The sequence below is a fragment of the Mobula birostris genome, chromosome 7 (genome assembly GCF_030028105.1).
Source record: "Mobula birostris isolate sMobBir1 chromosome 7, sMobBir1.hap1, whole genome shotgun sequence".
In the NCBI taxonomy this organism is placed as follows: Eukaryota; Metazoa; Chordata; class Chondrichthyes; order Myliobatiformes; family Myliobatidae; genus Mobula; species Mobula birostris.
In genome coordinates, this window is record NC_092376.1 from 74,728,073 (window position 1) to 74,755,983 (window position 27,911).

The 27,911-nt window shown below is 40.5% G+C and overlaps 1 protein-coding gene across 2 annotated transcripts in view; it reads left to right on the forward strand.

The window, feature by feature from the left end:
- Positions 1 to 27,911, forward strand: part of arhgap42a (Rho GTPase activating protein 42a) — a 304,678-nt gene that overhangs the window by 82,877 nt on the left and 193,890 nt on the right. The gene's annotated exons all lie outside the window — the stretch shown is intronic.

Below are 27,911 nucleotides of genomic sequence, written 5' to 3' on the forward strand. Positions count from 1 at the left end.
TGCCCCTGCCCCATTTGGTTTATATCAGAAGAGAACATATTTTATGAAATATCTAATTATAATTGTTCTTGCCTCTTTATATTGCCAGTAAGTTTTATCACTCATTTATCCCTTCCATCCACAAATCTCTAGTACTGATAACCCCTCACGTTATGGGACAGTTGTGTTTCTAGAAATCGGCCTTTTATTGGGATTTCCTCTGGTGTGTTCTGTATCATCTGTATGTGTGTCAAGAAAGTGGAGTTCGAGAAAAATATGCATTGAATTATATACCGTTTTTCACATAAATTCCCTGAGAGTAAATTTTATGTGCTATCTCAAATTTATGATTTGTGAATTCTGTGAGAGCAAATTTCCATTACTCAAATGGCCACTACCGGAGACCCTGTGTTTACTCCATTTATGAAATGGAAATAAGTTTCCCTTAAAAATTGTTAGTTATTGAAAATAAATTTTAGCCTGAAGGCAACTTTTGAACTTTCTCGGAGTTAGTTTGGATCCTTTTAGCTATATCTCTACACTTTAACTTTGGAAAATTTCTGGAAGAATCTGCATTTCTTACCACTGTTCATTTGCCTCCTTACATAAAGAAGCATCTCAGCAGATATTAGAATCAGCAGGACATGAAAGGCTATGGACCTAATACCATTATAATAGGGTTATTCCAGATAAGTACAACAGGTGGCATGGGTTTGGTAGGTCAAAGGGAATGTTGCTATGTGACTCAATGACTAACCACTTTCCCATACAGAACCCAATAAGAATAGAAAGATTTGTGATTCTATCCCTCTACACAAAAACTTAATAGCAGATTTTGGTGGACATCAAATATTTGAAAATAACAATGACACATGATTTGAAAAAGAAATGCTGTTGGGGAGACAGACCTAATTGAATTATGCATTGTCTGTTTATTTTTCAGAAATTACAATCAGAGAAAATCTTGTTTCCAACAGCAGTAGTAATGATGTAACACGAGTATCTTGTATATCTTGTCTTATTTTCGTGACACAATTGCAGGTCATTTGGCCTATTCGGTTCAAAGTGGCTCCTAGGAGAACAATCCCATTTGCTCCTTTCATGTTTTTCTTATTTCTCTGAGCAACACAGCCTATTTTTTTGTATGCATGCTTGTTCATCCCTCTTGGATTTTTTTTTTGCAAGAAACTAGGCTAGGGACCAATTAATTGTCAGGATGTCTTTGGGGTTTGGGAAAATACTAGATCGACTATAGAAAATCCATGCAGCCATTGGGAAAACTTGAGAACAGTGCACTGAGTTTGGAATTAAATCTTAATTCCCTGAAGGTGAGGCAGCAGCACTAACTGCATCACGATTAGAATTTTTTCTCTGGTCCAGGGAAATTTTGGTGTTTGTCATATTAACTCCAACTTGGCCAGCTTGACAATGTTGATTGCAAGCTCGTTATCTGGGTAGAATATGTGGCACAATGCAAACAGAGTCAAAGAAAGATGAAAGCAGCTTGAGCTGATGGGGCATTGGTCTAGTGCCTGGGCTGGTCTGGCACATGGATCCCTTATGACCAAATTGTGGCCTTCCAGTTTTGCTGCCTTGTGGTGGACATCATGACCAAGGTGATCCCTTACCATGGGGCAAAGTGAGGACTGCAGATGAGGTGGCAGGGAGCAGATTGTGCTTTGATGGTCATCCTGGCAGGGCAGGTTGAGGAAGATAATCAGTGGGAAGAATATTCCAGGATTTTTTTTGGGGGGGGGGTGGTGGTCTTCGGAAGGAAGATAAAGGGAGAAGAATCTGGAAACTGATTGATACCAAAGAAATGATTAGGAAGGAGATCTGAGAGTGTCGAGAAGTTGTTCTATAAAAGGACCATGAAGAGACTGGGCTGGTGGAAGGAAATGGTGATGGAAGTGTAGATGGAATGTTAACGGTATTATTGGGGTAAATATGGAAAGATATCGAAAGGACATCCAGCAGAGAGTTGTAAAATGATTATGAAGGTGTTGATGGGAGTGATCAACCAGGATGTACAGTATAACATTGAAGCAGGAATTAAGGAAGATGAGTGTATTCTAGTTCCTGATGAAGGATCACACAACAGCTCATTTTCCTCCAGAGATGCTGCCTGACCTGCTGAGTTCATCAAGCATTTTGTATGTGTTGCTCCAGATTTCCAGCATCTGCAGAATCTCTTGTCTCAATGTATACTGGGCTGGTCTTATGGGCCAAAATATACTCAGTGGCCACTTTATTAGGCAAACCTGCTTTTGCTAATGCAAATATCTAATCAGCCAATCATGTGACAGCAACTCAATGCATAAAAACATGCAGACATTTTCATGAGGTTCATTTGTTGTGGAATGGGGAAGAAATGTTATCTAAGTGATTTTGACTATGGAATGATTGTTGGTGCCAGACAGGGTGCTTTGAGTGTCTCAGAAACTGCTGATCTCGTGGGATTTCATGCACAACAGTCTCTAGAGCAAGGGTTCATAACGTGAGGTCCATGGTTAACAGTAGGGTTCTGCGTCATTAAAAAAAGGTTGGGAACCCCTGCCCTAGAGCTTGCAGAGAATGGGTGCAAAAACAGAAGAACATCCAGTGAGCGGCCGGTTGTGTGGGCAAAAAAGGCCTTGTTAATGAGAGAGGACAGCGGAGAATGGCCAGGTTGGGTCAAGCTGATAGGAAGGTGACAGTAACTCAAATAACCATGCATTACAATAGTGGTGTGCAGAAGAGCCTTACAGAGAAGAAGCCACTGTGCAGATAAATTCATTACTAAAATGTGTTTACAAATTCAGTAGTAATCTAGCACAGATTTTCTGTGAAAAAATGTTTAACCACAGTTTAGCTAATTTCTTGGAAGCTTTTGTATTAAAGAATGAAGTCTGCAGTTCTAAGATTCCTCAGGTTCACTACACAGTAGTTTAACAGAACTATGCCTGTTACGAGTGTCCAAGAACCCAAACACAATGCCTTAATTTCCCTAATTTCAACCATAACTGAGTTCTGATGGTTTACTGTTTTGTTTTGAAAAAGCACTTACCATAAATCAAGCTGGGAAATGTAAAGTAAAAGAGCTATATTTGGAATTCACATGTGTTCTGCATTCATTTAAGTATAAAGTAATAATTGGGTGAAGTCCCCTTTTAAAGGCTATCATCAGCTGGCATCAGCCTCCCACATTTGGATTTGTTGTGGCTTTCTGTATTCATTTCCGCCTGTGTTGAAGTGGCCATGACATGGTTCCTCCAGCAATATGAAGTAGGAGATAACTAGATACCACAGAGCTTGAGCTGAGGATAATGTTCTCTGGTAATGCAGTTGCACAGATGATTGAAGAAAGGAGTTATTTCTATTCAGTTATGTCATATTATTTGTCATTGGTCATCTAGAGGATGGATGAACAGCTAAGCTTGACTTCTGCCTCTGTAGGATCTAGCTGACATTTAGCAGATCTTCATTTAGAGCAGGGGTTCCCAACTTTTTCATGCCATGGACTGCTACCAAGTCTGTAGACCCTAGGTTGCTAACACTGGTTTTAGAGCATGATATAGCAAGTGAGTGGCATAGCCAGTGGGGCAGCTGCCTCACAATGCCTGTAATCCTGAGTTCACTTGCGACTTACTGTGTCTATATAGATTCCTCCTGTGACTGTGTTTGATTTCTTCATATGGATTTCAGCAAGGCATTTGATAAGGTACCCCATGCCAGGCTTATTGAGAAACTAAGGAGGCATGGGATCCAAGGTGACATTGCTTTGTGGATTCAGAATTGGCTTGCCCACAGAAGGCAAAGAGTGGTTGTAGACGGGTCATATTCTGCATGGAGGTCGATAACCAGTGGTGTGCCTCAGGGATCTGTTCTGGGACCCCTTCTCTTCGTGATTTTTATAAATGACCTGGATGAGGAAGTGGAGAGATGGGTTAGTAAATGTGCTAATGACACAAAGGTTGGAGGTATTGTGTATTGTGTGGAGGGCTGTCAGAGGTTACAGTGGGGCACTAATAGGATACAAAACTGGGCAGAGATGTGGCAGATGGAGTTCAACCCAGATAAGTGTGAGATGGTTCATTTTGATAGGTCAAATATGATGGCAGAATATACTATTAATAGTATGACTCTTGCAGTGTGGAGGATCAGAGGGATCTTGGGGTCTGAATCCATAGGACACTCAAAGCTGCTATGCAGGTTGACTCTGTGGTTAAGAAGGCATACGGTGTATTGGCCTTCATCAATCATGGGACTGAGTTTAGGAGTAGTGAGGTAATGTTGCAGCTACATAGGACCCTGGTCAGACCCCACTTGGAGTACTGTGCTCAGTTCTGGTCACCTCACTACAGGAAGGACGTGGAAACCATAGAAAGGGTGCAGAGGAGATTTACAAGGATGTTGCCTGGATTGGGGAGCATGCCTTATGAGAATAGGTTGAGTGAACTTGGCCTTTTCTCCTTGGAGCGGTGGAGGATGAGAGGTGACCTGATAGAAGTGTATAAGATGATGAGAGGCATTCATCATGTGGATAGTCAGAGGCTTTTTCCCAGGGCTGAAATGGATATCATGAGAGTCAGTAGTTTTAAGGTGCTTGGAAGTAGGTACAGAGGAAATGTCAGGGGTAAGTTTTTTACTCAGAGTGTGGTTAGTGCGTGGAATGGGCTGCCAGCAATGGTGGTGGAGGTGGATACGATAGGGTCTTTTAAGAAACTCCTGGATGGGTACATAGATATTAGAAAAATAGAGGGCTATGGATAACCCTAGGTGATTTCTAAAGTAATTACATGTTCGGCCCAGCATTGTGGGCCAAAGGGCCTGTATTGGGCTGTACTTTTTCTATATTCTATGTTTCTAAGACATGGAGTGGAAGGTTAATAAGATTGCTGGAAATTGTCCCTAGTATGTAAGCGAGTGAGAGAATCTGGAGGGAAATGGAAAAGGAATGTGGGAGTATAAAATGGGGTTAGCGTAGGTGAGTACATGATGGCTTCTGCAGACTCGGGGCCTTCTTCTCTGCTGCATGACGCTACATATCTACATCACTGATATTCAGTGATATTCCAATTTGTTAACTAATGATAGTGTGTAATGTAATTTATTTTCTCCCTGGCTCTTGTACTTGACATAATCATCAGTCTGAGGAAAGGAATTCATAGACTTGTGAATATCAGGGGTGGGAGAACCCTCATCTGATCTCCAACAACAACGGCAATGAGTGTGTATATAATTGATGCCATTCATACACCAGTGTCTGTAATTGTTATCAAAAAGTGCATTGAAGGGAGAAGGAGGGGCAGGAAGGTTCAGGCAAGGATTTTGAAGTTTTAAGATGAAGGATGATGAAAGTGGAGATGATAACCGTCAGAATCAGTCAGGTTTAATATCACTGACATACTTTGTGAAAGTTGTTCTTTTGTGACAGCAGTACAGTGCAATACATAAACTGTAAATCACAATAAAAATGTAGTGGTGTTGGGTCCATTGTCCATTCAGAAATTTGATAGTGGGGAGGAAGAAGCCGTTCCTAAGACATTGAGTGTGTGTCTTCGGGCTACTGTACCTCATCCTTGATAGTAGAAATGAAAAGAGGACATGTCCTGTGTGATGGGGGTCTCTAATGATGGATGCTGCCTTTCTGAGGCATTGGCATTTGATGAAGTCCTTGATGCTGGGGAGCATCCTCCTTAAAGGCTGCAGATAGCTCCACAATGATATACTATTATCCGAATCACATGTGTCATGGATTAATGTGATTTTTGAAAATAAATATTTTTAGTTCTAATTCAGCATCCTGTACTGGGGTTAGTCTCACCACGTAATTTCCAATCTGAATTTATCCAATTTTGCTTCCTTTTAGACGCTGCAGGTTGAACATGCAGAGGATATTCTGATGTCATGTATAACTGTATTGTTTATAGTCTCATTGATGTGGCACTTATCAATTAATGGCAAGGCCATTTCACTGTCAATACTTTCCAATAAAGGTTCAAAGGTACAATTTCATGTCAGAGAAATGTAAACAATATACGTCCGGAGATTCTTTTTCGTGGCAAACATCCACGAAAACAGAGAAGTGCCCCAGAGATTGAACAACAGTTAAATGTGAAAACCCCAAAGTCCCGTCCAAAACCCCCCTCCCGTGAGTAAGTGGTAGAGAACAACAATCCCCCCATCCCACCGGCAAAAAAAATCAGCTCCGCCACCGAGCACTCAAGCAAGAGCAAGGCAATAGCGAAGACACAGAATTGCAGTTTCCCCAAAGACCTCACGTTTCATCTGGCATTTCATGTACCACAGGTGCGCGTGTGCGCACCCTCCCTCTCTCCCTCTCCCTCCCTCTCTCCCTCTCCCTCCCTCTCTCCCTCTCCCTCCCTCTCCCTCTCCCTCCCTCTCTCCCTCTCCCTCCCTCTCCCTCTCCCTCCCTCTGCCCCTCTGTCCCTCTCCCCCCTCTCTAAAAAGGGAGAGGGAGTTTTCTCCATTTTCCCAGCGAGCGGGGAGATATGACAAACAACACGCTGATTTACGATGTTAAAAGTCCATTATGTCACTTTTTTCGAGCTCTGTGCCTGAAGGTTGCAAAGATTCTGGGTCTTCGAGCCCACAACAGTAGATTTTCCGGCTCCCTCGACGACACATGGGTCTCCTGCCATGACACCGACCCTCAATCCGCCCGTCTTCAGAGCCCCGAGATCTTAGGCTTCCAAATTCAAGCCGGACTCTCAGGCCTAACCCTTGATGTGCCGAACAATGGCCAGTCCTGAAGCCCCGAGAACGGGTCCCATTCCGGCAAAGCACCAAGATCAGCATGTAACTCCGGGTCAGGGTCTTCAAAAGAACCCTGAAAGGGAAAAATAAAGATATTAAAATACCACCTTGTAGTAGCTTAGCACAATCAGTGTGGTCCTTTGAATCGTAATGCTTTTAACTCTGCTGATACTTTTCCTTTTTATGAGCCTTATCCTGCATGGCCCTTTCTTTTAAGGTGTTAAGTTTCAGTTAACATCTCTAGTTAAGCTCTCAAAGTGTACCTATTTTTAAATAACCTGTAATCTACCACTATTTTCTCAACACCTGACAAAGTCAAAATTTTACGAGGTGAAAATGATCACGTCCAAAGGGCAGGGAATATTGAACTATGTTTACAACAGATGGAGAATAAGTCAGTCACAATCACGGAAATGAAAGGAAAAAAGTACATTTTGCATTACTTTGAATCCCTGTGCTGAAACGTTTGCCCTTTCAAAATATCATCTAAGCAGCATCCGGGATGAGAGCTCCAGAAGACCAAACTTGCCTTGTAAGGTTCTGTTTTCTGAAGGACTGATTAGGGGAGGTTTGAGATTAGGCATTGCAGTTGAGGAGAAGCCCAGTTAATTTATTTAAAAAAAATCTCCACTACCTTTTAGTTGAGGGCCAAGTCAAATGAAAAATTATTTTGTACAGATAGTGGAGAAAACTCAATCATCATTTACTATGAATTCCTACTGTTAAAGTGCCTCCCTGTATCATATAGCCAAGCAATCAATTCTAAGATTTTATTTTCTTGCAGCCAATAAAGCCTTGGGCATTTTTGTCTCAGGCACTTTCTGGTGAGGGGACTTGGGCAATCTTGAAGTTGACTAAATGAAACAATGTGTGATGCAACCATAAGTCATTAACATTTTATATGTGGGGAAAACTCTTTCCCATAGAATTGCAGAAATATTTTAAGTTGAACTTGTAACCTCTAGTTAGCAGCAGATTCCTCTTTCAATGTCTCACTAGTTTTTTACACATCTCATGCCATTATATTTAGGATTGAATTGGGGAAAGATTTCTTCACTGAGGTTGAATCATTGGAAATCTGTATCCCTCAGAACTGTTGTGACAAGAATACACATAGATGTTAGCTGTCCTGTGAGATCAGCAGTTGGTCTGCCACCTGTCCTCAGGGGAAGGAGAGATAAGGAACAATGAAGCAGCATTAGCAATGTGTAATGAAGGGACGGGGGAGAGAGAGCTGTCTGGAGCGGCTCCCCCTTTGAACCCTGAACTGTTTGAAGTGATGGACGGCAATCTGGAGATGTGTAATGAAGGGACGCGAGAGAGAGCTGTCTGGAGCGGCTCCCCCTTTGAACCCTGAACTGTTTGAAGTGATGGACAGGCGATACCCCAGCAGGGGGATAAAAAGGGACGGGTTCGCTACGGCAGGACACACACATGACACCCGAGGTAACGAGACCCTGGAAGCGGTGCGCCTCTCACGAGTCGGTGGGAAGTACCGGACCTTAAACGCACAGGGTGGAAAGGTACGATCAGCAGGAACCCGGTGTGTGTCCACCCTCGCTTGGGTGCCGGGTTCACTGCAGAGGATCAACCGCATCTGGAGGAGGGGTCACAGTCGGTGACCTCAGGTGACATCGCGGAGGACCCGTCCGACAGCTGCTTGTGAGCAATATCGTCGGTCTGTGAGTGGAAGCCGTTTCTGAATGATCAGTCGTTCTCTCTCACCCCCCCTCCACGTTGTCCATCACCACGGCAACGATTACTGCGAACTGAACTATTAAATCAAACTGGACTTTTGTGTCACTTTGAAGTTGGTCATTTACCCCTAGACAACGATAGAGCTTGATTGATGCTGTTATCTTAATTCTGTGCACATGTGTGTTTATCATTGCTAAACTGTTGCATTTAATATCCTTTCGATTACTGTGTTGCTTGTTTCTTTAATAAAACTTCGTTAGTTCTAGTAATCCAGACTCAAACTGAGTGATCCATTTCTGCTGGTTTGGCAACCCAGTTACGGGGTACGTAACACTGTGCACTTAACGGTCACTGATTTCATTCAAAGCAGGTTCACAGATTTCTGGACACGAGTTCAACAAAATAGTTTGATGTAGTCAAACTTTGGATGGTAAAGCAAGACTGAGGCTGAATGGTCTACTTGTTTTCCAGTTCTTGTGTATGAGGGGGAATGCTTTTCTTGTTATCCAATTCTCCAGTTTTTTTATTCTGTTTCTTTAAAGTGCTGCATAATTTTGAAGTATGTTTACTAATCTCATGAACTGTCATATTTTCCCCTTCCTCTTAATTATATGTGTGACTTTGTTTTGTGTTATCACAATGAAGTGGAACGGAAATCAATTAAGCAATAGAAGCCAAACATTAAATTTTTTTTTCTATGTGGGGTATAGGTAGCGTAAATGCAGGAAGGTTTTTTCCACTGAGGTTGGTTGGGACAACAACCAGAGGTCATAGGTTAAGGGTAAAAGGTGAAACACGAGGGGAAACATCCTCACTCAGAGGATTGTGAGGGTATGGAATGAGCTGTCAGGGCAAACCTTAAGAGAAGTTTGAATAGGTACATGAGTGGTAACAGTGTGGAGAGCTGTGGTCCTGGTGCAAACCAATGTGAGTAGGCAGTTTAAATGGCTCAGCACAGACTAGATGTGCAGAATGTCTGTTTCTGTGCTGTACTTTTCTATGACTGTATGGAGAAGTGCAAAGTGAACTTGTGGGAGCACGATAATTACTGTGAACGGTGAACTCCATTATTTGATATCAATCTCTCATTCAGAGGTGATTAAGGCATGGTACAGTCTAATTTTACTCTCCATTCTGTTTTTCATAAAGATTTAAAAATTCTGCTAAAATTAAAAGGAGAGAAGGAAATTTTATTTTGAGAAGTAACCATACTTTTTCATGTTTAACTTTTGCTTTTAAACAAATGATACTTATGTCTATCGTCTTTTAAACAATGAGAAATTGATGATTTGTGCTATGTGAAGCTCAGATATCCAAGTTGTATTTTTCTTTAAAATGTGTAAATGCCTCTCTGTTGCATGACAATTCCTGCCAGAGTTGCTCATGGGTACAAAATTACAATTGGCAAAGGTACTTCTCATTGTAAAACTTTCTTAAACGTAGTTCAGAATCCTTGGTGGTTGTTATGGAAGATGCATTAAATATTAATTGTAGATTGAATATTCTGTTCAATGTTATAATTGGCATGCCAAATTTCCATTCAGTTAAGTGAAGAATCTGGTGTTGAAGATTTGGGATTTTCAGTAGAGTCTGAGCTCATCATTTGGGTGCTACCATCCAGTGATGTCCTAAAACTTTTGGGTTGCGTGTGACATTTAAATTTTTTTTTGCTGAAAGCTAAATTGTATACAGTTGCCACTGTATGTTACCAGTCCTGTTATGTTCATGTGTAACTCTGTTATATTTATCAAAGTATATTCATTTTCAAGCTCAATCGAAGTAATATGTTAACCAAGTTAGCACTCCATTGTGTCGTTATTTGAGTTACTGTCGCCTTCCTGTCAGCTTGATCCAGACTGGACATTTTCCTCTGACCTCTCTCATTGATTTCACACACACAACCAAAATTAACTGGATTTTTTTTTTGTTTTTTGCTGCATTCTCTCTAAACTCCGGAGCGGTGGTTCCCAGCCTGGCGTCCACTGACCGCTCGGCCAATGGAAGCGTTCCATGGCATAAGAGAGGTTAGGAACCCTGCTCTAAAGAAAATGTGTGTGAAAATCCCAGGAAATCAGTTTTGCTGATACTGAAATCATCCCTTCTGGCACCAACATTCATTCCACGGTCAAAGTCACTTCGATCACATTTCTTCCCCGTTCTGATGTTTGGTCTGAACAACAACTGAACCTCTTGACTATGACTGCATGCTTTTATGCATTGAGTTTCTGCCACGTGATTGGCTGATGATATTTGCATTAGCGAGGAGGTGTACCTAATAAAGTCGCCACTGAGTGCAGTATCAGGTTGGATAGAGAAAGAAAACCTGCAGACAAGAACCAATCACACAGATACATTGGTACGAACACAGGCTGAACAGCTCTATGATGAGACATGATGTTGGGGGGGGGGTGGGGAGAGACTTCAACAACTATCACCAAAGGCGGGAGGAGAAGATGGCGGTGTGCCTGCGTGTGCGCAGCCCTCCGATGAAAAGTGATATTGTATCTGTTAACTAGGGGCTGTGGACAATTGTGATTTGATGGCGAATGGACGTGAATGCACAGAGGAACATCTGGAGAAATTTCTGAAAAGCTCGTCTGCTGCTGTCGTTACTGTGTAGTCGGGAATCCTTTGGAGGGTAGGCCTCAAAATCCCGGGGCTTGCCTGCTTTTGGCGACCGAGAAGAAGGTCGAATCGTTCGGACGGAGATGGCGCTCAGTACTCGGTGTTGTAGAGCTGATCAGAGCTCGAAGTTTTCGGATGACTGAGAGTTAGATTGTGGTCGACATGGCATGGAGAGTTTTCCTTCCTTCTCCCGTCTGCGTGAGATGTGGGACATTTGAGAGACTTTGAACTTTACTGTGCTCATGGACTTCTTCATCAAGTTATGGTATTGTTGCACTGTTGTAACTATATGTTATAATTATGTGGTTTTGTCAGTTTTTTTTAGTCTTGGTCTGTCCTGTGTTTTGTGATATCACACCGGACGAAATATTGTATCATTTCTTAATGCATGCATTACTAAATGACAATAAAAGAGGACTACGTGTCTTCACAATCTAAAAAATAGGTCAGATGCACCACCAATAATCAGTCTGGGTGGCCTGAAGTGTGCACTGGCTGGGCTGCAGAGAGCTCAACACGGGGTTTTTACAGAAAGAAACAGTGATGTCAACAGGACTCTTCATCAGAAGTTGAAAGGTAAGAAAGAAAGCACATTTTAATTTGCAGCAAGGGAAAGGGGTAGAAAGGGCATTGGGAATGGCAGTGATTGTGTGCAGACCAAAATTGACAAGGGAGCAATTACATTTAAAACCAGCAGTAAGTGACAGAAGAGAAATTAAAATGAATTTAAGGTACAACCAAATCTGTTGGGGGAAGAGATCAAAAATAGGGATGTTCAATTTGAGTTTTGTCAGGACCACTCAACTTCAGATCTCAGTGCATGGACTGGAGACCAAGATTTCGAAGAAAGGGGAGTACCACTGACCGTCTTTGGCATCAAGCTAACATTTGATCGAATGTGCTATTGTAGTCGAGGGGAATCAAGTGTAAATGAGCCACTGGCTAAACCCCTGCCAGGACAAATGAAGACAGATGTGGTTTAAAAGCAGAAAGTTGATCTGAAACACTAGCTGTTTTTCTCCCCACCTAATTAGTGGGATGATGGTTCCAGTGACAGAAAATTTAATAAATCAAAGCGAAGAATGGTATAACGGGTTAGTGAAGGGGAGAATGGAAACAAGCCATTTTAGTGTAGGTCACGTATAATGAGATAGGATTAGAAAGTGATCTTTTGGTTAAGAATTCCATAAGAATTCAGTGATCATGACTTGGTAGAATTCCATTTACAGTCTGAAGGCAAACACCAAGGGTCCAATTTAAATAAAGGCAATGACCCAAAGGTATCTGTGTAATTCATGCATTTTCAGTTTTTATTTCAGATTTTGAATGCCAATTGTGATTTCCTTTTGGGAAAATGTTGTAGTTGTTGGAGACCGTTTAACTCAGCCGTTGGATGTTCATCTGAGAAGTGACCAAAGCACAATTGTCTTCAGTGCCAAAAGTTCAATCATTAATGGCCTTGTTTCAATTATAACATCAGAAGTGAAGATATTTACTGACAACTGCAATGCTCAGTTTCAAGCAGCCAGGAAATGAAGCAAGCACATTTACATCAAGAATGGTCAAATATTTAAATTTGGGCTGATGGGCAATAAGTAGAATATTTAGCCACCTCAAAGTTCCGCTTATGGCTGATGGAGTGGAGATGCTGAACAGAGCGGTCTCCCAATTTACGACAGGTCTCATCAGTGTAGAATGGCTGCATCAGGAGCACCAGACGCAATAGACGACACCGGCAGATTCGCAGGTGACGTGTTGCCTCACCTGAAAGGACTTTTTTGGGGCCCTGAATGGAGGTGAGGAAGGAGGTGTATGGACAGGAGTAACACTTTGGCTGCTTGCAGAGATAAGCGCTGGGAGGATCTAATCACCAAAGATTAGTTTTGGTATTGATTTAGTTTATCAAATTGTTTTGCAAGGTCACATATTTGGAATTTGTATTTGTGATATGTACTCAACAATATGCAGGGGTAATCTGTAATAGGATGTTAGTAATTTGTGTCAATATGGAGATTTGGATGCACCATGATGTAATCCATCACAGGAACTGAGCAAGGCTGGGAGATGAATATGTTTTGATAATTGATTGCTATTGAAGACCTACCTTCTTAATTAGTAATGGTGCTTGGCTGTGGGAATTCCAACTGCGCTGTAAGGTGGGGAGCTCCAACACTGAGAGTGAACAAGCTCCTAGGGAAATAGATTTAAATGTTTATATGAAGGGGCGTGTGTTCAGTTGAATCCTCAGATATTGCTGTCTAGGCAATATAAATTTGGGGCTTTACTTTTTGCTACCAACGAAGCCTGTCTACATTGGCCAAACACAAGAGAATGAGCTTATGTCACTTGGCACATCAAACATGGTTACAAGTTGGGATGTTAGTGAACTTAGTGGGTCAGCACACACAGCATTCATTGTGGAATTTTGGGATCCCTGTTGCTAAAAGCTTTTAGGACCATCTGAAGTTTTTTTAAGATACAGTATAAACTTCATATAGTGGGGGTACCCATAGATATCGATATCAGATAGGGCTTGACATCTTATTTTGAGCTTAAGGCTCAGCAGACAGGAAAACCAGTACCATCACGTAGGCAGTGTGGTCAGGCACTCCACTGTGTAAGGCTCTTTATAATGAGATGCGTTCTTCACTTGCTCAGGACCTCGAAAGCCAGGTTGGAGTTTTTGTCCATGATAATTATATGATAAAGAAGGTGGCCATTAGACTTGCTGTGTCAGCGTTGGATGCTAATAGATCCATCTGGTTTTGCGCTGCTTCATTCCTATAGCCCTGCAAATTATTCTGTCTTAATTGCCTAGCTAGACCCTTTTCAAAGATGTGGTGTGATTCTGTTCCACCACTTTTGTGGACAGATGATATAAGAGAGAGAGAGACACACACACACACACACACACACACATATACATGGTGGAGTGCCTGACCACACTGCCCACTTTTGGGCTCACCCTTCTTTGAGCTCACCCTTCAGCAGGGTGCACCACCTGCCTAGCACCCCGCCCTGATCAGTGTCACGCGAAGCCATGGCAGCAGGTGGTAGATGGTCGTATCAGCAGCTGGTGCATAATCACAAATCCTGGTTATGTGACCACCAACGCTAGGTAGACAGTCTCTGAAGAGTGTTGATAATGGCTGGGGTCACCATCTTGTAATGACACTGCCCAGAAGACGGCCATGGCAAGCCACTTCCGTAGAAAAATTTGCCAAGAAAAATCATGGTCTTTGATCATGATTGCCCATGTCATATGACACCGCACAAAACAAACAATGTATAGTGAAAGTAACTTAGTTCTTAGCCAGCAACTTTGTTCATTATTGGCCCTTGCTACTTTTTTCTATTCTTGCTTTGACCTTTGTACTTCCTAATATTAGGTGATTAGAATTGGAAGCAACTCCTCATTTATGGCCTGATCAGTATTTTGTACAGGATCAACTTAAGCTCCCAGATTTGTTATTGCATGGTTCTAATTATGAATCCCAGTGTTCCAAATTTTTTTACTAACTGCTCTGAACATTTCCTGTAACATTCAAGGATTCATGCATGTGGCAACCCAGCTGTGTAGAGTACTGTCATATAGTCTCTATTTTTTACTTACTGTTGCTGCCAATGTATATCACTTGACATTTCTTCATATTAAATTTTTACTTCTACCTGTCTGTGTATTATCTGCGTGTTATTTACTAACCTCTTTGCTGTTTGTCACACCTCCACGTTTTGTACCACTTGTGAATTTTGAAATTTTACCCTGTGCACTCCATCATCAATATATATTAGAAAAAGCATTGATCCCTGTGGGATGCCCATGATTTTACTATTAGCTCTGTTTCTCCTTTTAGGTCTTCCATCTTCTGTTCCTTCTGTAAGGGTCTGCCTTGCTTTCTGCAGCCCACGCACCTTTATAATTGTGCACTGCAGTTCCAGTGTTGCAGCTGCCATTCCAAATGACTGCTCGGTGATGTGAAGTGAGCCGTTGGAGGAACTCGGCAGTCAGTCAGACAGCACCGGCAGAGGGAACTGGACAGTCAACAGTCCAGGTAGAGACCCTTACCTAGGCTAAAAGAGCAAAGGGGAGATGAGATGAGGGGGAGGGTTGAGATGAGCTGACAAGCAGTAGGAGCATTCAGAAGAGAAGAGGTTGACAGGCAGCTGGATTCGATTAGAGGAGGGAAGGGTGAAAATACTGACAGGCTGATAGGTGGAGCTAACAGAGGGCTATAGATGATAGGAAAGAACAGTGGAACATGGAACCAAATAAGGGATGTGGAGTGGATAGATGGGAGGAGAGAACCCAAATGTTGTGGGTGATGTACAAATGAAGGAGGTGGGGACTGAAGGAAACAATGAGGCAGAACTGGGGGAGAGTTTGGAAAGGTGTGTATGACAAGACCTGAATTGTTCACTTTCCATTTCCGGCCACTGATGATACCTGGCCTGTTGAGTTTCCAGTAACTTTCCTTTGCTTCAGACTCCTGCATCTGCAGGCTTTTGGGTTTCTATTTATCGTTGATCTGCCGTTCAGTGTCATTCATGCATGTCAAGTGTCATTCTTACGCAGACTCGTCACAGGAATGGAAGAAAAAACTAAAGTTGGAATCTGAGGCAGGAAAATCCTGTCATCAAATTTGCACCTTGGTTTATTTGTGTAGATCATGTGTGTATGGGGCCTTGTAAAAGTATTCAGCCCAACATTTTGTTCACATAAATGAGGATTACAACCAGGGATTTTGATCAGTTTAACTGAGAATTTATACTTGTGGATCACATGCCCTTTTTTCACATTAAAGCCCGAAAAACATTGAAAATGGTAAAACATGGAAAAACTAAAAATTCAAAAACTGAAATGTCAGCAGTTCAAGAGTATTCATCCCCCTTTGCTCCGTACTTAGTTGATCCACCTCTCACAGCCTTTAGTCTTGATAGAGAAGTCTCTCTATTAGCTTTGCATAACGTGATGGAGTAAGATTTTCCCATTCCTCCTTGCATAGCTTGAGCAATTTTGCCAGGTTAGTTGGAAAGCAGTGATGGAGAGCAATCTTGACGTCTTGTCAGTGCTGTTTCATCAGGTTAAGATCAGGACGCTGACTGGGCCGCTCAAAGACGTCAATTTTCTTCATTTGAAGCCACTCCATGGTTGCTCTGACATTGTGTCTTGGCTGTTGTCCTGCTGAGAGATGAGTTTAAGCATTCTGGCAGAGGCTAGCAGGTTATTATCCTGGATCTGTTTAGCAGCATTCATCTTTCCATCAATCCTGCCCAGATTTCCAATCCTTGCTACTGAAAAGCATCCCCATATCATGATGCTATCTCCACCATACTTTGCAGTAGGGATTATGGTACCTGACTGATGTGCAGTATTAGAATAGTTGTACATATATTGCTTAGTGTTGAGGCCAAAAGGTTCCACTTTGGTCTCATCCGACCACAAGACCACCTTCCACATCCTGACAGTATCTTCTAAGTGACACTTTGCAAAGTCTTTTGAGGTAAGAATATATTTTTGTTTTAGCCACTCTTGCATAAATACCCTTTTTGTGCAAGACCTTAGAGATTGTGGAGCCATGAACTTCATCTCCAGTTGTAACCACTGACTTTGAATTCTGCAGCTCACTCAGAGTGACAGTTGGCGTACCAGTAGTCTCTCTTACATTTGCCATTCTTCTCCAACGACAGAGTTTAGAGGGGCGGTCTGACCTAGGCAGTGTGACTGTGGTTTCATATTTTTCCACTTTCATAATGGACTGCACTGAGCTCCGGGGTATGTTCAGAGCCTTTGAGATGGTCTTGTACCCTTCCGCAGATTTGTGTTTCTCTGTTACCATTTCCCTGGCTTGTCTTAAATGCTTCTCTGTCTTCATTTTGGTTTGGTCTGTTGAAAATCTTCCATACTGTCAGAAAGAGGGGTATTTAATCCTCCAACTTTCTGCATCAACAAATTGGGAGGTTGGTAAGGTAATATACAGTATTGCATCTGAGGAAAGTTAGCATATTAATTACAAAGGGGATGAATATGTTCTCAGCCTCACAATTTTGGTTTTTAAGTTTTAGTAAATTGTTGGCAGGTTTTAGAAATTTTCTTTTGATTTGACATGATACACAATATTTTGTACTTAGCTCAAAAATCCTACTTCAATATATTTTAAATTTAGTAAATGAGACAGTAAAATGTGAAAGTAATTGTGGGGACTGAATACTTTTTGAAGGCACTTTTTATAAAAACAAAACTTGCTCAATTAAATTTCTGGAGCTGGGCCCAAGTATTTTGGTGTAGAATTCTGTTGTAAAAGAATGATGCACCTGTTTTAAGTGCAGTAAAAGTAATTGCAAGGGTAAATTTTCTTTTTCTTCAAAATTTAGTAGTTCTTTGAAAGAAACTCTAAGGTCAATTATCTGTTGGGTAAGCAAATAGTAATCCAGTCAAATTTATTTGAAAGATAGCTCTAAAGTGCAGATTGTCTTTGATGCAAACAGAACTTCTTTTACATTTTTTAATTATAGTATTAAATATTTTGATGGTTCTACTCCATAACTTGGCTACATCAGCCTAATTCTCATGCTTTCCTTGCGTGAATTATACATCTGTAGGTGTAAGATCACTACTAGATACCATTTTAAAAGTATTTAATAGACAAACACACAAAAACAAAAGTAATAAATGATTGTGCTTTATTTTATTTTAAAAGTATTTTTAAAATCAGAAATGATTAAGGCCTTTGTAATTTGCAGAAAACTTAAATCTTCAATAAAAACAAAATTTTTGAAGCACTCAGTGCGTCAGACAACATCTGTGGAAAGAAATAGTGTTTATAATTCAGACAACATACATCAGAGTTGCTGGTGAACACAGCAGGCCAGGCAGCATCTTTAGGAAGAGGTGAGGTACTCTTCCTAGAGATGCTGCCTGGCCTGCTGCGTTCACCAGCAACTCTGATGTGTGTTGCTTGAATTTCCAGCATCTGCAGAATTCCTCGTGTTTGCATTTATAATTCAGAGCTTTTGATTTTACTTCAGTATTTCGGAATCTGCCATTTGCTGCTGAATTCTATCCACTTCTGTTCTAGGGTTGTACACTTTGGGGGAAAAAAACTCTGCTGGTTGTGATGAATGATCTCTGATGAAGCAAGAATGCTCTTTTTTTTTCTCTTTCCACAAACACTGCCTAATTTGCTGAGTGTTTTCACACACATTTGAATTGGGAAGGACCTGCCCCAAGAGTAGATCCCACCAAACTTCCGTTGGCATTTCTCCAGGTCCACCAATTTTACTACTCCTTCACTGCCGACCCGTGGCCTGCATGTGCCGATCCCTCCTAATGCTAATGCCTCACTCGCTTTCTGCAGTCTGCAGTATTAATAGAGTCCTTCATGTTAATGTCAGCCATTTTGCCCAACCACAGTAATCCCATATACTCACATAGGCAGCAATGGGCATGTTTCTTTTCCTATTTAATTATTTCTAAATGCCTCTTAAAAGTAATTGCATCTGATTCTACCACTTCCTCAGGCAACTTGTTCCAGATACCAAATACTTTTCTAAACAAAAACTTGGCTTTCAGATCTTCTTTAAGATATCATGTTTTTTTTATATCCCTACCACGGGAGAAAATTTTGATTATCTATTCTGCCCATGCTTCCCATAATATTTATTTCAGGTTTCCCCTGCTTCATGCTGGGCAAAACAACTTATTTGGGCAATATGCTGGCTAATCTCTCCAGCACAATCACATCCTTCATGGACATTACAATGATTCAATTAGATGTAACATAATTAAATAAGATTTGTATCTTTCAGTGCCTTTATTAAACTTAACAGAGGTGAGAAAGTTATTGACTGAGGCATAATTGATTCTGTTGCTGAAATGAGATGGACAGAACATACGGACATTAGTGAGCAAGCCCATCTGTCTGTTCTTGGCTGATTCAAAGAGATCTATTGGCACTCAGTTCTTCCAGCAAAAATTTGCATGGATCATCTGCATGTCTGGGATTTATTGAATGATGTGTGGAACCACATCTGTTGCCACACTCTTCCTTTTAACTCCACGCAGTGGAGCCCGCTCTTACTGAGGTTTTACAGAATTCTCACAGGGGAATTGTCTCTCCAGTCTAGTGCCAAATCCATTTAAATTTCAAGGAATCTTGGATTATAGATTAGGAGTTAACTTCTCAAATGTAAAAATTATTTTGCAGTGTTTTATGAGATTTTACTAATTTTCTGTTTATCTTATGATTTTCATTTTTTCCCCTGACTTGTAGAGACATTTGAAATAAGTTAACATTCTTAGTGGTTTCTACAAGAAACAAAGATCAGATTGCAGCTTTGGCTGTGTCAAAACCTATCAGAACATTTTAGGTTTTGGGACCCAGCGTTATGCCACTTGAGACCTAATCACCACCGTCTTGCTGCCTGACTTGAGTATGTGGAGGGAAATCAAAGTGTTGCAGGTACTGGAAGTCTACAATATAAAAAAACCCAGGAAAAATAGCTGGAAATATTTAACAGGGTCAGAGGTCATCTTGGAAAAGGAAACTAAATTATCATTTCAACTTCAAGTGAAAAAACCCTTGTTTCCTTTTCTGTAGATACTGCCTAACCCACTGAATAGTTGATCATTTTAAGCTTTTATTCCAGTAAGCGATGACCCATTGAGGTTGGTCTTGTGTGCATATTCAGACCAGATGAGTGTGGGTGGTGGGACAGTGGGAGGCTAGCTGGGTCTAAGAACATCTGGCTCATTGTTATTTTGTTAATATTATTTCATAATTGCTGAAATCCCAAGTGGGAGTGCAGTTAATATACAAGTTAGACTATGTTACTCTAAGGCCACAGTTTAAAAAGTAACTTATTTAGATCTTTACAGTTGGTTATGAGCTTCATAAATTGGAATGTGTTTGTTATATGCTAAAGCTATTCAGGATTTTGCATCTGCATTACTTTGCTGAATCTTTCAGAGCAAATGTTTGTAGTTTGTTATTTGATGGAGAGGTTGTTTACATTGTTTATGATGGAAAAAAGGAAGAAAGGGTTTACATTTTTCACCACTGATTGTCTTTTCCCATCATTGAGAGCACAGGCAATTATTGATCCTGTAGTATGTAATGAACAGTGATCATGTAATATAAAACTTTAAGATGGAAGTGTTTCAATTTAATCCTAAATAGTGCAAATTATGAACTTGTGTTGGTGATAGTAGATTGGGAAGCTGCATACAAAGGTAAGACTGTTGCAAGCAGTGACTGACATTTAAAGAATATGTATGTAGTTTACAAGTTGTATCTGACCCTTTGAGACAAAGTTAAATAATAATAAATGTTAAGGATAATATTAGAGCCTTTTAATGTTGTTAAAAGGCAGCAGTAAGCCTGTGGACTAGAAGAAAAAATTGGCAGCAAAGGATTAAGGCATTGATAAGAATAACAGGTAGGATTCAAACAACGTTTATTATCAAAGAATGTATAAATTATACAACCTTGAGATTTGTTTGCTTACAGGCAGTCACAAAGCAAGAAACCTGAAGGAATCCGATTAAAGAAAAAAAAAGACCAACACCCGATACAAGAAAAAAACACAAATCATGCAAACAATTGAAGTAAACAATAACATTCCGAACCCAATTGAGAGTAAAATATATAGAATAAGAAAACTGTTCTAAGATGGTACATGAAAACACAGGTAACTCTTCTGCAAAAGCCATACAAAAAGGAAAAGCTGAGCCAAAGTTAACATGAGTCTTTTATAGATTAAATCAGGAAAAATTAATTTCTGGAGTGGAGCAGAGAAATTAAACAAATATTTTGTGTCTGTTCGCAGAAGAAGACGGAGAGCCTCTTGAAATTAGATTCAGGACAAAGGGGAAATTCAAAGCTATGAGCATTATTAAAAATGAGAATTGGAAAGTTCCATGTATTCCAGAATGGTTCCCATAGATTGAAAGTTAGACAATAAAACACTGTTTAAGAAAGAAGGTACAGACAGAATGGAGAAGTACTTACTAATTAGCCTGATACCAATGAATGAGAAAATTGGCTGGAAACTATTATTAAGGAAATAGTAATTGGGCACTTGGAAAATAGAGTGGGAATTTGGCAGAGTTAGCATGGATTTATAAAAAGAAATAGCAGAATAAATGAGGACAAACTAGTTGATGAATCCAGTTGGATTTTGAGGAGGCCTTTAATGAAGTCCCTTCTGTAATAATCCCAGTTATTGGTTGGATTAAGGATTGATTACTGGACAGAATGCATAGAAGCTGTGACCAGTGGATTGATTTAAAACAGGAGATTATGTGAGTAATTTGGATGAAAGATTCAAGTGTAATGTATTTGTATCGGTTGCTGGCAGTGAGGGGGCTGTAGGGATGTGAGAACATGGCAAATAGAAAACAATATGAACATAATTGGTGTAATCACTTTATCAGAAAAAAAATACAAGGTCCAGTGAGAAATTGAAAGTGCTGGAGTTCAAAGTAACCTGAATGAATCACTGAAAGTTCCCATGCAAGTTAAAACGCCAGTACGGGAAATTAATGGTAAATTTGTTAGCCTTTATTGGAAGAGAATTTGAGTACAACCATAGAGATGTTGCGATCCATTTACTAAAGGCCGTGGTTTAAAAGAAAACGTCTGGAAAATTATTTACAGATATGACCTAACTATTCAAAGAAGGATATATTTGCAGAGGGAATGAAGCAATGTCTAACCAGACTGATTTCTGGGATGGCATGTTTGTAGCACAAAAAAGATGAAGCAGATTGGGCCTTAAGTATTGAGTTTTGAAGAATCGTCGTCCAGACAAAATCCACAACGTTCTTATGAAAATGTTTCATTGGCTGAAGTGTCCAGAACCAGAACCAGAACCCTGCTCAAAATAACACACGCAAAATGCTGGAGGAACTCATCAGGTCAGGTAGCATCTATGGGGAAAAGTGTCATCGTGTTTCGGGCCCAGACCCTTCGGCATGGTCAAAATAAGCGGTTTGGGTGTGAGAGCAGAGATGAGCAGATCTTACCGTATCTTTGCCCAGCTTTGCACATAACATGTATTGGAATTCTTTACCCAAGAGAGATGGAGGCTCAGTCACTCAATAAAAGTGAGACAGATGTTGAGGATATCAGTGAATCAAAGTTAGATCTGTTGTCACTGACCACATTTTATTAGTAATTAGTGCAGAAAACTAGGTAATTGCGAAGGGTTCACAAACTTTTTCTTGCAACTGTATATATGTGTATAGATACGTATATGTACAGTATATATGTGTGTATGGGGGTCCTTAATGATGGGTGCGTCTTTTTGAGGCCTTGCTCCGTGAAGATGCCCTGGATGCAACTACAGAGGCTAGTGCCGATGACTGACTCCACAACTTTCTGCAGCTTCTTTTGACCCTGTGCAGTAACGCCCCCCCCATCCCTCACCCCATACCAGATGGTGATGCAGCCAGTTAGAAAGCTCTCCACAGAACATCTGTAGAAATTTGCAAGAATCTTTGGTGACATACCAAGTCTCCTCAAACTCCTAATGCAATATCATGCTGTCTTGCCTTCTTTGTAATTGCATCAGGGAAACAATAGAAGGAGAAATAGTCAACAATTTGGCACAAGAGCAGGCCATGGATCGACATGTCAGAATGGGAGTGGAAAGTAGAATTAAAATGTTTGGCCACCGGGAAGTTCTGCTTTTGGCAGGTGGAGTAGAGGTACTTGACGAAGTGGCCCGGCAATTTAGCGGTCTCACAAATGTAGAAGAGGCCATACTGGGAGCACTGGACTACAGACAACCCAGCAGATTCGCAGATGAAGTATCACCTCACCTGGAAGGACTGCATGGGGCCATGAACGAAGGTGAAGGAGGTGGTGAACGGGCAGCTGTAGCTCTTTGGCTGTTTGCAGTGATGAGTGTCAGGAGGGACGAATGGACAAGAGAATCACGGGGGGGGGGAAGCGATCCTTGTGGAAAGTGGAGGTGGGGTGCGGAGGTAAATGTATGTTTAGTTGGAGGATTGCTTTGGAGATGGCGGAGGTTGTGGAGGATGACGATGTGTGGGATGCGGAGGCTCATGGGGTGGTAGGTAAGGACAAGAGGAACTCTATCACTGTTAATGTGATGGGAAGATGGGGTGAGTACAGATGTTCAGGAAATGGAGGAGATGCGGGTGGGGGCAGCATCAATAGTGGAGTAAGGGAAACCCTGTTCTTTGAAGAAAGAAGACATCCCTGATGTCCTAGAAAGGGAACAGTTGCAGCAGAGGTGAAGAAGAAACTCAAAAAAAGGGAATCACACAAAAAATGCTGGTGAACGCAGCAGGTCAGACCTGCTGCGTTCACCAGCACTTCTTGTGTGTGTTGCTTGAATTTCCAGCATCTGCAGATTCTCTCGTGTCTGCGTCAAAAAGCGCTCCTGATAAATGTTCCCAGTGGATGGCAGGGAGACCTGTATGATCCTCTCAGCTGTTCTCATGGTCCTTTGTAGGAACTTCTGGTCCGATGCTCGACTGCTCCCATACCAGGTGGGGATGCAACTTGCCAGGAAGCTTTCAATGGTGCTGCTGTAAAATGCAGTTCACATGGGGGTGGGGGGGGGGGGGCGGTGCGGTGTTGGTGCCTCGCTTGCCTCAGTCTTAGGAGGTGGAGATGCTGCTCTGTCTTCTTCAGGGAGGTGATATTAAGGGACCAGGTGAGGTCATCCTTGATATGAACTCTCAGGAACTTGGTGTACTTAACTCTCTCAACGGAGGAGCCATGTAATCGCAGAGGAGGATGGTTATCTGCACCTTCTTGAAGTCCACAATGATTCCCTTGGTCTTCTCCACATTTGGTTGTTCTCACACCAATCCACCAGTCGCTCCACTTCCTCTCTATGCTCTGTCTCGTCATCGTTCTTGATAAGTCCAACCACTGAAGGCTTGGAACATGGACTGTTCTATGTAGCTAACTAACTCAAGTAGCAATAATTCTTGGAAGATAAATATATATATCTATCAGCTTCTATATTTAATTTTGAAATCACTTTTAAGAAAAAGAAAATTTAATTATATTTGAAATTATTTACCAAGGATCAATAAGTGATTTATCCAAAATCAATGATTTATCCAATGTTGGATAACTTATTTACTCCTTGTAGAGCAGCATGATAGCGTAGCACTTACTGCACCCCTTCACAGTGCTAGTGAGAACCAGTTGGGGTTCAATTCTTGACGCTGCCTATAAGAAGTTAGTACGTCCTCCCTGTGACTGGGTGGCTTTCCTCCGGGTGCTCAGGTTCCCTCCCACATTCCAAAGATGCATTGTTAGGAGTAGTTCTGTGTTGTCACTGGAACCGTGGCAACACTTGCGGGCTCCCCGTCACAATCTTCGCTTATTTAATTTGATGCAAAGAATGGCATATTTCACTGTATGATTTCATCTTTCAATGTACATGTGGCAAATAAAGCTCGTCTTTCTTTCTTTCTTCTTGTGTTGAATTATATGCTTATCCTTCCTCCCTCTCCTATTGATTCACTGCCATATGCACTTTATTAATCTCAATGTAATTTTTGATCCTTCATTTGAGATGACACCCATGCATCTTCTAATCATTGGATTAAATACTTGTATCCTCCTTTTCTTCCCTAGTCCCCATGAAAGTTAGCAAGGTATATAATTAGAAGTTATTGTGGTTTGATGCTTGGAAGATTCCACTGACATAAGACTGAATTCTGCCAGCAGTTATTAAAGAGGGCGTACATTAAAATGATGGTTCACATTTCTATTGTCGAAAGTCCAATCAGCCTGAAAATTGGAAATAATTGACAAACTGCTTAGGCTTGGTGCACTGACTCTCCTAATGCTTACAGACTGCAGAATGGACTTTGATGTAGTCAAGTTGCATATAGCTATGATTTCTGGCACTTATTCAGAATCACGGTGACTCATGCCTCTTGGAACGTAAAGTCTGAATAGATCTGGAGCAGGGCATGACTGAATAGGAACGAGGAAGGCAGAATAAACTTTTGCCTTTATTTTAATGTATGTGCTTTGTGTTCTGAGCTAAAGTATTTGGTGACAGTTGTCCAGCCGTAAATATGAAGAGAAAGCACAAGCAAATTTTGTAAATGTGGAACAGATTAAGAGTTTAGGAAATAGAATAAATCAACCGTGTTTAATTTGATTATTTAGTTCAGATATATTCTTTATCAGATGCTGAAACAAAGATAGGTTGTTATTTAAGTTGGGTGAGGTGCAAACCAAGGAAAAGTTTGCTCAGCAAGGGTTGTTTTCAAGTTACTTAAACCTGCTCAATGAAGTCCAAGTTCAGGGTTGACTCCTCTGGAATAGCAGCCAGAGTATATGATGCAGTAAATTTGACCAAAGTTTTTGCCTTTTATTCTGATTGTGTTCATGTGGGAGAGCTGATTTGTGAAACCCAGCTCTAAGCAATATCTCATTTTGTTCATGTTTGAATTAGAATAGATGTAGCGTATTGCACCAGAATGATTTTGGTAGGGGCTGACTTTAGGGTAAGCAGTTACCGCTTCCTCAAGATGAATTGCAGAAGGTTTCATGCTAGACTTTTAATATTTGTTCAGTATGTGCCTTAAATCATACTGCATTGAGAATTGTCAAGAGGCTGAAGTAAAATATTTATGATCCTCGGATTCTGTTGAAAGCTTTATATTCCATTGGGATTTTAATATTAGCTTTACTTTTTATGCTAAGTAAAAACATATGCATGGGAAAAATGACTTCAGTATAACAAAGACAACAAATATAAACATTGAATGTAAATAACAGCAGATTGGTACATATGAAGAGATATTTTGAACTATGCATGGGAAACTGATTTAGTTTTGTCTAATCATGACTGTAGTAGATTGTGTATTTAGGGTAAGACATATTTAAAATATTTTATCAACCACTTGATGTTCTAAATTACAAGTTTTAAAAATTATCTCCATAAAATCGTAGTTGTATTTTATCCAGAACTACAGTATTTATGCATGGTTCTTGAAAGAGCAAAATACAGGTTATTTATTTTATTGATGAAAAGAGGTTTGTTTATTCCTGCTTTTATAGTGTAACTTTCAGCCTCCAAGGTTGAATGGATTTCCGGAAGGTTAACTTGCTGGGCACCACCACTATGAGACGTCCTGTAGAAATATCAAGGATCATTTGGGAAAATAAGTCATTGCCTGTTCAGTTAAAAAAAATTGTATGTTTCAATTTAGAAAAGTTCTTTTGTTGAGTATTTTGACCAGAAGTCATTTGGTGAAATCTTCAGGAATGTTCTCAACTAATGGCTATTTTATAGAGGAGTCTGTAGGTGCTCAAGTAAAAGTTTGTCGTAAAAATATAATGGAATTAATTGATCAAAAACTGATAAATGTAGATTTATACAGCAACTATGAACTAAATGAGTGACAAAACTCTTACTTTGGCTTCACACTGTGCTGCAAATGTTGATTACAGTCCAATCCAACGCAGTTCAATTGCATTTTTATTATGTGTACACAAAATATTTTTGGAGCAATGCATGGAATTCTTTAAAAGAGCATGTGCACTTTTGACTTCTAAAAAGATATATTGACCTCTTATTTAAATTGGACATTGGAATGACTTTCTTTTTGTTATAATTTTCGTCTGGTGCCATGGTTCATGTAACATTCCCCGATTTGCTTATACTCCCGGTACAGTAGCACTACATTTAGTTTATTTTAAGATTCCCAACAGTGAGATTTATCAGCTTTCACAGAGCATCCAGGTTTCAAAATCACCACTTGATATGCTTCATTGAATTAAATAAATAGGTAAAGGATCTATTTAATGATCAGCAGGCCTTGTATTGTGCAAAATGTCTCTGATACTGAAAATTAACTTTTACCATTGGAGTCTAATTGTAGTTATTGGAAATTTAAAGGAAATAATTAATTCCGTAAACTTTCTCTTTTCCTCTTTTATTACCTCTTCAAAACCAATTTTTTTACGCATCATTTCATTTTTCTGTGAATTGAATTGGATAAAGTAGTTTACATTTATGGTTTAGTTATTATGGCAGACTTTACAAAATCATAGAGCTGGAGATGTATAATTTTAAAAGTGTCATGTAACATTATCAGGCTTTAAATTTTAGAAGGTAAGGTTATGGGTTCACCTATGTAACTGTTTGACTCAGAGGGAACCTTCTTGACATGCAGTGCTATGCCCTGAAGAGTTCAGTCAAAAAAGTAATTACTTGTTTTTGAAAGTATGTTTTTTTTAAACTTTGCCATCAGCATTATTTAAAGCTAGGAATTTAAATGCTGCTTCTGTTGTAAGACAGGCACGAGCAGGTCCAGTAGCACTCCACGCTCCTCATCCCAGTTCCAGTATCACCCACCACGGCAGTCTCACTTTAAAGTGCTGCTGCAGGGACCGTTTCTGAAACCTTTTTTTAACTCTTACTTGCAGGCCTGGATCAAATGATGTGATTAAGATGGCCTGGATTTTGGGGAAATATCTCTGCAAATTTGATGTTCTCCAGAATTGCCCCAGATACCAAGAGTAGCCTTAGCATTGTTGTTATTGAATGCTGCACAACTGTGAAGTCCAGTGGAGGAGTGTGAAACTGCAGCAGTTCCAGTAGATGGCTCTGGCTCTGGCTCTGGCTCTACCATTGGAGGGTCCTGGTGCTTTTTAGAACTATATGTGACTGTTGAAACGGCAAATTTGGGATGAAGAACCACAAGAAGCATGACCATTTTCTGATGTCAGCACAGAATGTGGACAGGTCCCCAATTAACACTAATTCCAGAGCAAAGAGGGTCCTAATAAACAAATATTATATTGGATTCATTCAACGCAAGACCAATGCTCAGTCCTCTTGGA